Source organism: Phyllobates terribilis, unplaced genomic scaffold (assembly GCF_046119375.1).
Source record: "Phyllobates terribilis strain yellow unplaced genomic scaffold, ASM4611937v1 Scaffold_1__5_contigs__length_1240528914, whole genome shotgun sequence".
Taxonomy (NCBI): Eukaryota; Metazoa; Chordata; class Amphibia; order Anura; family Dendrobatidae; genus Phyllobates; species Phyllobates terribilis.
In genome coordinates, this window is record NW_027362761.1 from 532,584,192 (window position 1) to 532,597,243 (window position 13,052).

Consider the following 13,052-nt stretch of genomic DNA (forward strand, 5'->3'; position numbering starts at 1 on the left):
AACAAGCCTGGGAACTCAGCCCCCAGGGTGGCGGAAACAGACTAGAAGTCAGAGATACAGGTAGTGGCCCTGGGTACTCGTCCCCCAGGGTGGCGGAAACAGACTAGAAGTCACAGGTACAGGAAAAGGCCCTGGGTACTCAGCCCCCAGGGTGGCAGACAGACTAGAGTCAGGACAGGACCTGGCACCTCAGTTGCAAAAGACAAACTGAGTGAAAGTGTTGCACCGGGCACCTCCTACTGGGTGGAGGGGGTTTAAGTATCTAGTGACTCACAGCAATAGGCTGGGGACGCATTAGGACTGTGCACACGGTAGCTGTAAGTAACAAGCAGAAAGCCACGCCGACGCCCTAAGCAATCAGACAAGAGACATGGACACAGCAGGTACTGGAGCAAAGAGTGCAGCATGGACTGACAGGTAAGATTGCGGTCTTGCATGGTGGGAGGTGGTGCACCATGCAAGCATGCCACCAGGGATGTTACATGGAACTTGGCATTCGAGCCGCTCAACCTTTGATTAGTGCATCACTGTCAAGTAGTATGTGGTCATCTTACCAAAAAGTCTATCGGTCTAGCCGGTCTATCCTTTAGCTTTAAATTAAGAGGGGTTACAGACATCAGAAAAAAAATCCTAGTGCGACAAGCCATAGAATAGTTCGCAAGGGGCAGAAGTAGAAGGGACGGCCGACGACTAGTCTCTTTCGATCTTTTAGAGCATTTAGGCGCCATCTTTGAATAAATATGTCTTTCACAGTTCTAGCTCAGCCTGTTCCAGATATCCTTTTCACTAGCATTCTTTGGCTCTTTCCGGATCAGCAAACTGGTAGCACCGTCGAGGAAAAAAACGGGGGTAATATTAGCCCAAGACGTGGTAGCCACCAAAAAGGGTCTAGAGATTTGGCTTAGGCGCTCCAAAACTGATCAACCAGAGAGGGGAAAGAAGATCAGGTTAGGTAGGGCGCAAGGGTCATTGAAGTGCCCCCCAAGGGCTTTTTTAGATCTTAAGGACAGGATGAAGGCCAGGGACAGCCCATTATTATGCCACGAGGACTGAACTTTTTTTATCAAGGTCCGAGTTCACGGAGGTTTTTAGAAACAGTTTAAGAAGTTTGGGTTTAGATCCACTTAGTTTCGCTCCACATTCCTACTGGATAGGGGCAGCCATGGAAGCGGCAGCATGAGGCCTGGCCCCAGAAATGGTTAAGAGGATCGGAAGGTGGGAGTCATGCTGATTCCTGTCATACGTGAGACCGGAGGGGGTAGCCAAATAAGGGTAACAGTGTTCATGTTTTACTGTTACTTTTGTTGACTCTACTCAGGTCCCCCCTTCCTGGTCTGGATAATGGGTCACTCGTATGTCCATCAGGGCGCGATTCGAGCCTACATGCAGCAGATTGGGTTCCCGACAATCAGGGCTGTGGTTTGGTGGCTAGGTCTCCGGGGCATGAGGTGGAACCGATTGCTACGAGAACTACTTAACGTCATACGCCTAGACCGTTCCCCAGATATATTATGCTTATATCTAGGGGGGAACGATCTGGGGAACCGTCCCATTAAGGGTCTGATACGGGACATGAAACACGATTTGCTTCGCATTTGGTCATCCTTCCCAGGGTTAGTGACGGTGTGGTCTGACATAGTGCCGAGACGAGTGTGGCGCAAGGCTCGATCGACCGAAAAAATCGACATGCCCAGAAAAAAAGGTTAACCGAGCCAACTAAGAATAAATAAACTGTTTTTTTCTTAAACTTTCTTATGTTTGGTAGGGAAGCCTGAGCACCAGAGGATACTAGTTTTAAACTTTCACTTGACCATTTATCTGGGAGGATGTACTTGAAATTTATGTTGCATTTGAAGGAGTATCTTCATAGAAAACACAAGGTCGGTTAATTCCAGAAACCTACATGGTGTTAGAAAAACTGCCTGCTTACAGAGTAAAGCCAGAGAAAGGAGATGGGATTGCTACGGCCTCTAGATTATCTTGGGCTAGAGATTAGAGTCACAGAGATGATTCACTTAAAGAGGGAACCAGGGCTGAAGATGTTGCCAGCACCTGTGAGGGAGATGATAACCTGTCGGGCCTTATCCATTATATCTGCCTGTAAATATTATACATATTCCTCTTCTCCAAGTAAAGTTCAAGTTATGGTTAAGAACCTCGTGTCCTCTAAATTTATTGCTGCCCCGGTCCCAGAAGAGATATGCCTGGAGACAGCCGAGATCGGATGGTCTGAAGTAAGTGGAGAGCACCACATACACGGCCACACATCAGAGGGAGAACATGTATTGTCTGTAGAGTGTCAGAGCGAGCAGGGGCTACAGCTCGCCCATGACTACCTCGCTCAGGCACCTTACATTTGGCGTAGTCGGCAGGATGCGTGCTCCTCGCATGAAGAAAACGGGGAAGAGCCGATGCAGAACACTGAGGAGAAAGTGTTGGAAGGCATGTGGCCCTAGATGGCGGCCCGAAGCATGGATTCCAGGATGGTGACAGTGGCGGTAAAGTACAGGAGAAGAACCGCCTATCATGGGAGTGGACAGCGCAGGAGAGTGCGAAAAGAGTTCACGCCCAGAGGAGGATGGGCCGAGCAGTGAAGATGCGTCCCAAGATGGGACGTCCAGTGAAGAAGAGGGCGCGGTGCAGAGCAAAGTCCAGCCCAGTGAGTACCAGCGCGCCCAGAAAAGGGGCGCGGCTGAAGGCGGAACTGCTGGGAGTGATGTGTGATGGGACGTTCATGTCAGAAGACCGGCCAAGAAAAAGGAGGAGTTGGACGCGCAGGACGCGCGTCATCTGCAAGCGACCAGCGCCATTTTCTGTCCAGCGCACGAGGGGAAGGAGGTGTCGCAATGGATGCTCCAGAAGGATGGCAGCCGGAGGATCCGACGATGCGATGGAGATGAGCGGTGAGGAGGAAATCCTGAAGATCACCACCCCAGGGGCCGCAGCTGGAAACCACTCACCTGCGGGCGCTGCCCGTGAGCCTTCACCATTACCACCAGTGGCCGTCCAGTGGTCTACTGGACCTGAACCTGAGGTGGGTCTTCTCGTTCACGATCTACGTGTGTGGTGCTGGAGCTGGATGCCGGAAGATGCTTCCTCCTCGGCGGAGGGCGAAGAACATCCCAGTGGGGCCGAAGCAGCAGCTACAGCACGGCCTGATGAAGGTGAGTGGCCTATACCCTGGTGGCTGGTCCCGATCTCGGCGCCCATAGTAATAAGTCACGGGGTGGCGGCAGAGGCTCCTAGGCCTAAAGGAGTTGTCGCGGAGGAGAGGCCTCCAAGGAGAAAGGCCACCCAAATAAATTGGTGGCAAATGGCGATGAAGGCCCTAAATACTCCCTCAACGAAGCGCTACTCCGAGCTTGGTAGCCTGAGGTTGACCACGCCCAATGATGCCACAGGAGCACCGGCGGTGGACCGATACGTTCCTGTGAGGCTGGCTGGAAGGGTCCAATGCTGCGCAGAGGAAGTCTGTAGAGGCTTCCCAGACCCAGGGGCGGGTCACAGAGTTTCACATCCTTGAGGGATACAGATTCTTAGATGAAGAGTGGACCGGGCATGAGGTGTTCTTTACTTTCGAGGTGGTCAAGCGAGAGTATCTGCCTGATTGTCTCCACAACTTGTACGTGAGAGACATAGTGCACTTCGTAAAGTGCGAGTGCTTCAAAGGGTGGTACGCGGCTGCGCTCATCCAATACTACGAGTGGAAAGATGTCCTCGAGAAGGATGAGGAGGTCTTCAGGCGGAGGGCCAAAAGAGAGGCTCTGCAGCGTTGGGCTAGGGAAGCCCCTAAGGGATTTCTACCCCTCCTAAGGCCGGTGTCCCTCAAGAGGAGGAACCAAGAAAAAGGCAATGGAGAGAGATCGAGAGCGAAGAGGAAGAAGGCTTCGCAAGCTGGGGGGAAGCTGATTCTCCTAGTGAGGCACATGTTGTCGACTCATCAACAAAACACCCAGGAGGGGCTGAGGCAGCTTGTCAGGGAACTGCTGGAGAATCACAGGCTGGCGCCAGCAATGTGGTCCACATCTTCAGGGTTACCAGCTATGGCCCTACCCAAGTTGGCTGCGGCAGTGATATATCCTCGGATGAGGACCCTGGGTCCAGCAGGTACCCTGACCAGCCTTGGAGGTGAAAGAAGCCACCTTCATCTGCAGTATGGGCCAACTTCATGAAGGAGCGGAGGGAGGCCCGGAAGAAATGAGCTGGTCTGTTAAAAGGTCCATTGACCTTGTCATTTCTTCCTGCATTAGGATCCACCAGCTGTGGTCCTGTTTCTGGGACTGTTTCCCAATTGGGGCGGAGTGCCCCATGTTGATTTCAGTTAAGAAGAGAGAAAGAATCGGAGGACTGTTTCCCCTACCCCCCAGGCAAAGGAGGCCTTAAGCAGCATCGAGTTGAATAACCATGTGAGCTTCTCTTTATTTTTACTTTTATTTTTATTTTTGTTGCGCCTATTGCGCCTTTATCTGCAGGAATTTGCAACGCTGAGGCACACTTTGAGGATGACTATCCTCTAAACCTAAGAGACTTGCGGCCTAGCGGGAAGAACCGGTGACTCCCGCTAGGGCCAAGAAGAACGAGACTCACGGGGTGTTCCCTGTGACTGTGTGCCTTAGAATGCAGCCCTAGAAGGAGATTGATGGCTATTGATGTGTTGACCTGTCTTAAAAAAAATATGGACAGGGACACTGTGTTTCCAGGGTCCTTACCAAGAAGGACCGGTACTTCTGAGAAGTTTTGAAAGTTGATAATGAACTGTCCTGAATTGCTGTTCCGGGGCCCTTAACCGAGAAGGGCCGGTCTCCTACCCAAGAAGAAGACTTCAGGACCAGTCTTATACTAAAATGTTTTAGTAATGTGATATGATGTTATGAATGTTAATATGTATTGGTTGCCTAGTGTGGTCAGGGACGACCAACATTAAAGTGTGGGGGAATGTAATAGTGGGGAAGGACGTAGCCTTCCTTTGGCACTGATGTAGTTAAAAGAGAATGTTCCCCGAGTTAGACCTCTCTGAACTGTTGGTAGGCCAAGCTAAGGGTTTAGCTGCAGTGGTCCAGTCAGTAGAGTAGAGGGGGAACTTAGTGCCATGATCAAGCCTCGAGTGTTTATAGAGCTTGTTCCTGACATAATTCCTTGTGGGCTGTAGTACTGGTAACCAGCCACAAGATGCCACTGTCCCCGGTGCAGATGCCAGCTTGAGTCTGCCAGCTGTATTGCAGACAGTGATGGGGTTAATGGTGTGTGATGACAGCCCACAGAGGGTGGGCACATTAGGAAAATCTCTGCTTAGTTTCCTGAAGCAGGAAGTGAAGAGTCAGTGATAGTTAGGACAGTAAGACTTCAGGACCAGTCTTATACTAAAATGTTTTAGTAATGTGATATGATGTTATGAATGTTAATATGTATTGGTTGCCTAGTGTGGTCAGGGACGACCAACATTAAAGTGTGGGGGGATGTAATAGTGGGGAAGGACGTAGCCTTCCTTTGGCACTGATGTAGTTAAAAGAGAATGTTCCCCGAGTTAGACCTCTCTGAACTGTTGGTAGGCCAAGCTAAGGGTTTAGCTGCAGTGGTCCAGTCAGTAGAGGGGGAACTTAGTGCCATGATCAAGCCTCGAGTGTTTATAGAGCTTGTTCCTGACATAATTCCTTGTGGGCTGTAGTACTGGTAACCAGCCACAAGATGCCACTGTCCCTGGTGCAGATGCCAGCTTGAGTCTGCCAGCAGTATTGCAGACAGTGATGGGGTTAATGGTGTGTGATGACAGCCCACAGAGGGTGGGCACATTAGGAAAATCTCTGCTTAGTTTCCTGAAGCAGGAAGTGAAGAGTCAGTGATAGTTAGGACAGTGAACCGTATGGGCAGCCTGAGTATATGGTGGCTGCTAGGGTAGATGGGAACTCCGTACCCTCAGACAGTGGGATCACCAGTGTGAAGATCTCCCTACGCAAGTCAGGCTGGAGAAACTCAACGGAGGTATTCAGGACCCGGGGCACTTTCAGTCTGCAGGCAGCAGAGGAAGATAGGACTCCAGGCTAAGACGTGGGGGAAATATAGGATCCGAATACACTGTTGATATTGAAGAAGATTATCTTGGGCTAGAGATTAGAGTCACAGAGATGCTTCACTTAAAGAGGGAACCAGGGCTGAAGATGTTGCCAGCGTCTGTGAGGGAGATGATAACCTGTCGGGCCTTATTCATTATATCTGCCTGTAAATATTGTACATATTCTTCTTCCCCAAGTAAAGTCCAAGTTATGGTTAAGAACCTCGTGTCCTCTGAATTTATTGCTGCCCTGGTCTCAGAAGAGAAATGCCTGGAGACAGCCACGATCGGATGGTCTGAAGTAAGTGGAGAGCACCATATACACGTCCTCAGGGGGAGGACACGTATTGTCTGTAGGGTGTCAGAGCGAGCAAGGGCTACAGCTCGCCCATGGCTACCTCGCTGAGGCACCTTACAATACTCTCCAGCCAAGGATTAGTTTAGAAGAAATGGAGTCACCAGGTGAAGAAATAACTACCCTGAAACCTGAGCCTGAAAGTCTAAATGAGCAGATAATTCTGGAGCATCATCAGCATTATTCCCACAATCATATTAATTTTCAAGAGGCACAGTAAATGCATATATGCTATTAATAAACGGACTAAGTCCAAAATAACATTTCTTTCTTGTACCTTGTCTTTTTTCATCTCTTTCTGCCCTTGTGTGCATCAAGCTTCACATAGCTGAGAGGGATGTCCAATTCTTAACACTGTTAAACATATAATTTCCTGTGGCTCCCTGCTTCTCCTCAGTGCTGCAGACCCCTCTCTCATGTGTGCTCCTGACAAGCCACACTTCTCTGAGTTGATAACTCATAGCTGTATTGAAAGCTGGCTGACTAATGAATGTGAAGGCTCTGCTATGCTATGCTCATGTCAGCTGCATCCACCACATATATTTGCATATTATCCAGATAAAATAAGTGTAGAATTTACTATATTCTTATATGCATTATATGACCATGTGCAAAAATCTACCATCCTGATTTTATCTTCTGCCATCTACATCACTATAGCTGAGTGTGTGTTTTTACAAAATTGCTCTGCTAGCTGGTTTCATGCAGGTCTCAAAGGTCCTTCTCTCTGCTCTGTCAACACAAGGGAGCTTATAATACCTAAGCAGTGGAATACTGAGAAAAACAGGGCTAATCTGTATTGGTTGCCTGCAGCATACGTACCAGTGTTGTAAAACTGCTAATGTTGCTCTCATAATGCATATGGCAGAGGATTATCTTATACCATATGTATGAATGAATAGCATTTATAGTTTCACATTACTAATCAGTTTTCTGTGGGGATCAAACACAGCTCTTGACTCTCTACTGCCTAGTTATTACAAGCTCTGTTGTGCAGGCAAAGCAGATGGAGCAAAGGATAGTGGAGCTCTGCTGGAAACCAGCTAACAGAGCATGTAAAGCACACAGGCACCTATAATTATGCAGAAGATAAAATGTGCCAGGCAGAGAAATACATAGAAGCATACAGTACACAGAATCATACAGTGTATTCTAAAGGCAGAATATAGTCTATGTTAGTTCTGTAAGCAGAGCAGAGCTATGCTGGAAAAAAGGCACCTGAGGCAGACTGCATTGCACATAATCAGCCATAAGCAGTAGAACTACACAAGGGCAGATCCAATGGCAACTGGAAATCATATATATATATATATATATATATATATATATATATATATATATATATATATATATATATATAATGTATATATATATATAACCCTATATAACAAAAAGTAATACCAAAAGAGTGTATTTACAATCACATAACAAAAGGGGGAGGCTGATGCAATACGCAATACAATAACTGTGAGGCAATACCAAACAAAGCCACTAGATGGCAGGGGGTTGATAGTGAATAAAAGTATCACACTACAGAAAAGAATATATATACATACGAAGGTTACTAAATAACAATATAGAGGGCATAAATACAATGCCTTGAAAAAGTATTCAAACCCTGTGAAGTTGTCCACATATTCACGATACGCCCACAATATTAAATGTATTTTATTGTGATTATATGTGATATACCATCACAAAGTAGCAAGTATTTTTGAAGTGTAAAGGAAGCGATACAGGGCTTTCTGAATATTGTAAAAATATAAATCTGAAAATTGTGACATGCATTTGTATTCAGCCCCCTTGAGTCAATACTTTGTATGGCCACCTTTTGCTGTAATTCCTGCAGTAAGTCTTTTGTCTCTACCAGCTTTACACATCTAGAGGCAGAAATTTTTGCCCATTCTTCTTTGCACACTCGCTCAAGATCAGTGAAATTGGATGGAGACATTTGTGATCAGCAATTTTCCAGTCTTGCCACAAATTCTCAATGGGATTTAGGTCTGGATTGTGACTGAGCCATTCTCAAACATGAATATGCTTTGATATAAACCTTCCATTGTACTCTGGAAGTAATTTAGAGTTGTTATCCTACACCCCAGTCTCAACTCTTTTGCAGCCTCTAACAGGTTTCCCTCTAGGATTTATTGCCAAGTATTTAGCTCCATCTTCTCATCAACCCTGACCAGCTTCCCTGTCCCTGCTGAAGAAAAGCATACCCACAGCATGATGCTGCCCCCATCATGTTTATTGATGGAGATGGTGTTTTCAGGGTGATGTTCAGTGTTAGTTTTCCGCCACACATAGTGTTTTACATTTAGCGCAAAAAGTTTTACTTTGGTCTCACCTGACCAGAGCACTTTCTTCCACATGCTAGCTGTGTCCCCCACATGGCTTTTTGTAAACTGCAAATGGGACTTCTTATGACTTGCTTTCAAAAATGGAGTGAGATGTTCAGAGCTTGGGCTATTTTTTTTATAACCTAACCCTGCTTTACTCTTCTCCATAGTTTTATCCCTGACCTGTTTGGTGTGTTCCTTGGTTTTCATGATGCTGTTCTCAAACAAACCTCTGAGGCCTTCACAGAACAGTTGGTTATACTGAGAATAAATTACACACTGGTGGACTCTATTTACTAATTATGTGACTTCTGGAGGAAGCTGATCACTCAGGATTTTATTTAGAGGTATGAGACATCAGGGACTGTATATAAATGTACGTCATAATTTTCAGATTTATGTTTGTAAAATAATTAGACACCCATGTATTATTTCCTTTACATTTCACAAATACCAGCTACTCAGAGTTGGTGTATCACTAAAATCCCAATAAAATACATTTAAGTTTGCGGGTGTAACATTAAAAAATGTGGAAAAGTTCACAAGGTATGAACATTTTTTCAAGGCTCTGCACACACACACACGTATATACAACCCCTGGCAAAAATTATGGAATCACCGGGCTCGGAGGATGTTCATTCAGTTGTTTAATGTTGTTGAAAAAAAGCAGATCACAGACATGGCACAAAACTAAAGTCATTTCAAATGGCAACTTTATGGCTTTAAGAAACACTAAAAGAAGTCAAGATAAAAAATGTGGTGCTCAGTAAGGGTAATTTTTTTCAGACCAAGCAGAGGGAAAAAATTATGGAATCACACGATTCTGAGGAAAAAATTATGGAATCATGAAAAACAAACACACAAAAGAATACTCCAATACATCACTAGTATTTTGTTGCACCACCTCTGGCTTTAATAACAGCTTGCAGTCTCTGATTCATGGACTTAATGAGTGACAAACAGTACTCTTCATCAATCTGGCTCCAACTTTCTCTGATTGCTGTTGCCAGATCAGCTTTGCAGGTTGGAGCCTTGTCATGGACCATTTTCTTCAACTTCCACCAAAGATTTTCAATTGGATTGAGATCCGGACTATTTGCAGGCCATGACATTGACCTTATGTGTCTTCTTTCAAGGAATGTTTTCACCGTTTTTGCTCTATGGCAGGATGCATTATCATCTTGAAAAATGATGTCATCATCCCCAAACATCCTTTCAATTGATGGGATAAGAAAACTGTCCAAAATATCAATGTAAACTTGGGCATTTATTGAAGATGTAATGACAGCCATCTCCCCAGTGCCTTTACCTGACATGCATCCCTATATCATCAATGACTGTGGAAATTTGCATGTTCTCTTCATGCCGTCATCTTTATAAATCTCATTGGAACGGCACCAAACAAAAGTTCCAGCATCATCACCTTGCCCAATGCAGATTCGTGATTCATCACTGAATATGACTTTGATCCAGTCATCCACAGTCCACGATTGCTTTTCCTTAGCCCATTGTAAACTTGTTTTTTTCTGTTTAGGTGTTAATGATGGCTTATGTTTAGCTTTCCTGTATGTAAATCCCATTTCTTTTAGGCGGTTTCTTCCAGTTCGGTCACAGACATTGACTCCAGTTTCCTCCCATTCGTTCCTCATTTGTTTTGTTGTGCATTTCTTGTTTTGGAGACATATTGCTTTAAGTTTCCGGTCTTGACGCTTTGATGTCTTCCTTGATCTACCAGTATGTTTGCTTTAACAACCTTCCCATGTTGTTTGTATTTGGTCCAGATTTTAGACACAGCTGACTGTGAACAACCACCATCTTTTGCAACATTGCGTGATGATTTACCTTCTTTTAAGAGTTTGATAATCCTCTCCATTGTTTCAATTGACATCTCTCATGTTGGAGCCATGATTCATGTCAGTGCAACAGCTCTCCAAGGTGTGATCACTCCTTTTTAGATGCAGACTAACGAGCAAATCTAATTTGATGCAGGTGTTAGTTTTGGAAATGAAAATTTACAGGGTGATTCCATAATTTTTTCCTCAGAATTGAGTGATTCCATAATTTTTTCCCTCTGCTTGGTCTGAAAAAAAATTACCCTTACTGAGTACCACATTTTTAATCTTGATTTCTTTTAGTGTTTCTTAAAGCCCTAAAGTTGCCATTTGAAATGACTTTAGTTTTGTTCCATGTCTGTGATCTGCATGGTTTGATTTCTTTGCCTGTGTGGATTGGATAGGTTGTTACCGTTATCTGTTGAGAATTTCATGTCAATAGCACCTTTAGTGATATATTTACTTTGAAAATTGGTGATGTGTTCAATACTTATTTCACCCTCTGTAATTGCGTTTGTTACTGCAAAGCAATGTTTTCCGACAGTGGCAAACCAAAAATGTAATATCACCCCGAATTATGGATATGTCATAGTCATATTTGCTGTGGCTAGGATGGTAAAAATATGCTTGGAAACATGGCAGTAATATTATTCTCCTAAGAAGTTCCTGTGGGTAAATATAACATTAAGTAGTACTAGGAAGCTGGAACGGCACCGGCACCAGAGGTGAGTATAAGTGTTATTATATTACAAGGGGGAAACATGAGGATTGAGAAGGTGTTGTCTGAGTAGTAGCATCTGAAAGGTATCCTCTAATGTGGATCTTTAATGGTCCTATAATGCATCCAAAACAATGCAATCACAGCATGTGCATATGAATAATATAATTTATGACAAAAAAATTAATTACAACTAATATAGTTACAGATAGGTTATGTTATTTTAGTAATTAATGAAAAAAAGGTTTTAGTTTTTTTCTCTACACATTTACAACAGGTACAAATAGTATTTCCGCATTTGTAGAAACCTTTTGTATGGAACCAAACTCCATTTTCTGTTGTTGTTTCTTGGAAAAATAGTCTAGAAGACAATAGACTACCTATTGTTGGGCCTCTTTTAGATACAAAATTGGCAGGAATATACAGAATATTTTACATTTTATTGTCTTAAAATTACAGGGCAATATACTTTTTAATAAAATTAGTTATTTCTGGAAATTTTGGATTATAAATGGAAAAGAAAGTGATTTGATTGAATGTGTTATTGTTCTTTTTTATCATTTCAATTTTTCTCTTACAAAATATCTGACCTATTTATTTTATGAACAATATTGTTGCTCTTTTTAGCCTCCAATTTGGATAGTTTCTCTCCTAACGCACTTTTGCATCTTGTTGTTCATATCTATCAATTTCTGTAGTATTTAGTTTATTTCAAACTAATTGTCCAATAGGAAGAATATATTTTTATAACATGTTTAGGTTGGCCTGAGGCAGTTAATAGAATATAATTAGTAGCAGTATTATTAGTGTACAAAGCAATCAAAAATGCCATCAGATTAATCTCCTATCAAAGTTATGTCCAAGTAATAATTTATTTTTGTATATCAGCAGTAAATTTGAGATTCATGTGATTATTATTAACAAAAGAAACAAATTCCATCACTTCTGATGTAGTACCGACCATCCTATATAAGGAGCAGGTCATCAATATAACTGCCATAGAACCTGATTCGGGAGGCAAATGGATTATTGTCAGAAAAGAGAAAAAGTTCTTACCATCTGAACATGTACAGTATATATTAGCTGAAGAAGGTGAAAAACTAGCAGCCATGAAAGTTCCATGCTTCTGAAGAAAAATTTTCTTGTTCAAGGCAAAATAATTATATTTAAGTAGATATTCCACCAACATCTAAATATATTGTATATATCCAGATGGTAAGAAAAGCACATCAAGTACTAAATTGTGAGCAATGGTGTGGTAAAGAGCTATAACATCACGAGAGCCAAATGTATGTATCTGACCATTTTCTATGACATTTTTAAGCGCTGTGATGCAAAAATGTAATAAGTTTGTTCCTTGCTGCTCTAAACGTACTCACAACCTTGAAGAGGGAAAGTATAGTCTGATTGTGTTTTCCTGTGTATGCCCTAGTGCAAGAATAGTACCTATTAGGTGCTTAGGAAAGACGGGTGACGTGTGCTAGTCTAGTATTCACTACAGGGGTCCTGACGGCCTATCAAAAGACAGGTGGTGGCAGCCTAAAAGTATGTTGTGAATGCGTGAACTGGCTGTGGGCTGTGCTTAGCTCATTATTAGCTTACTAGATGGTGGCCCGATTCTAACACATCGGGTATTCTAGAATAGGTATGCGGCCGACCGGGCGCAATCAGCAGAACGTTGTTTAAATTTGGCGCCAAAATCGCTGATTGGTCGCGGCCGGCAACCGCGACTAATCAGCAAAACAGTGTTTAAATTTGG